We start from the raw sequence: 1,593 nt of genomic DNA on the forward strand, positions 1-1,593 counted from the left end.
ACTTGATTGGGGGAGAGGGAGGGAAAGGGGAGGCGGCGGTGGGGAAGAGACAGAAATCTTTAATAAATAATTTAATAAATAAATAAATAAATAAATAAATAAATAAATAAAATGTCATGAAGGGGAAATATGAGAAGGATGCCACCAATGTGGGTGATGAGAACAGATTTGCGCCGAACATCCTGGAGAACATAGGCGCTCTGGAGCTGCCGAAGAAGAACAAAATCGAGAAGGCTGGCTACTCTGACCAGATTTTCATCTGCATGGGCATAGTTGCCTCAGAGTTCTTCTAGTCCAACAAGTATGACCTGGACTTCAAGTCCCCTGATGACTCCAGCAGATCACACCCAACCAGCCTGCGGACCTGCATAAACCCTTCATCTGGGAATATCCAGTGATGTCCATGGAGGACCCCCTTGACCAGGAAGACTGAAAAGCCTGGCAAAAGTTCACAACTAGTGCAGGCATCCAGGTGGTTGGGAATGATCTCACAGTCACCAACCCTAAGAGAATTGAAAAGGCTGTCAGTGAGACGTCCTGCAACTGCCTCCTGCTCAAAGTGAACCAGATCTGCTCCGTGACCTAGTCTCTGCATGTGTGTAAGCTGGCCCAGTCCAATGGTTTCAGCGTCGTGAGGTCCCATTGTTCTGGGGGAGCCCAAGGATACTTTCATCGCTGACCTGGTGGTGGGGCTCTGCACTGGGCAGATCGAGACTGCTGCCCCTGCTGATCCCAAGAGCCTAACCATGTACAACCGGATTCTTAGAATAGAAAAAGAGCTGGGCAGCAAGGCAAGTTTGCCAGCAAGTCCTTCAGGAATCCCCTGGTCTAGTGAAGTGTGGGTGAAGATACCTGGGCGCACCAACTGCTTAGATCCCTGTCCCTGTTGTCAGTTAGGCGGCCCAAGGCTGGCCCAGAGCTTTCCCCTCCGATGCAACCTTTATTTAGACATACTTGTTGCCTCACCTGACCCCCCTGAAGCCATGCTGGAAACCCCACCTTTGTAATCATGTGACTGGTCTGAATCACTGTTTGTCACCTCACTTTTAAGCTAGTGTCCGGAACACAGTGTAATCTCTAGAGTGGTCACTGGCAAGACCCCCGCCTCAGGGGTTCTACATGCAGAAAAAAGCCTCAGTGACACATTAAAAAAAAAAAAAAGAGTTTTATCCATTGTAATGTAGATTGCATATCTAACTTGATAAAACAGAAAATTTAAAGTTCTAATAAGCCTATCCAAATGGCTCATTTTAGGGAATCACATTTCTCTCTATATATATGTATATAAATAGAGCATTTGTTTTATGTAAAAATGTTTCTCACATTTTTCACTCCATATCTACTACAATAATTCACTTTCCTACATACACATTTAATCTTTAAATCCATCCATTAATACAGCATGTTTTGTAGCTTCTATTAGTAGTTTGGTATTAAGAAAGAAAAAAACTTGGCATTACAATGACAGGAAATTTTTTATAAAGAACTATTCTGATAGGATGCCAAATTATCACTCTATAGAGTTGTATACATTTAAAACAAAACAAGTACGAGTAGCAAGGGGTAAATGATTTCATATATCAAAGGCATACT

At 43.3% G+C, this 1,593-nt stretch overlaps 1 pseudogene; it reads left to right on the forward strand.

The window, feature by feature from the left end:
• LOC126514503 (alpha-enolase-like) overlaps positions 1–832 on the forward strand; it is a 1,886-nt pseudogene extending 1,054 nt beyond the window's left edge.
• Positions 833–1,593: the final 761 nt, after the last annotated feature.

The sequence above is a fragment of the Alexandromys fortis genome, unplaced genomic scaffold (assembly GCF_014885135.2).
Source record: "Alexandromys fortis isolate MF-2015 unplaced genomic scaffold, M_Fortis_MF-2015_v1.1 scaffold_131, whole genome shotgun sequence".
Lineage (NCBI taxonomy): Eukaryota > Metazoa > Chordata > Mammalia > Rodentia > Cricetidae > Alexandromys > Alexandromys fortis.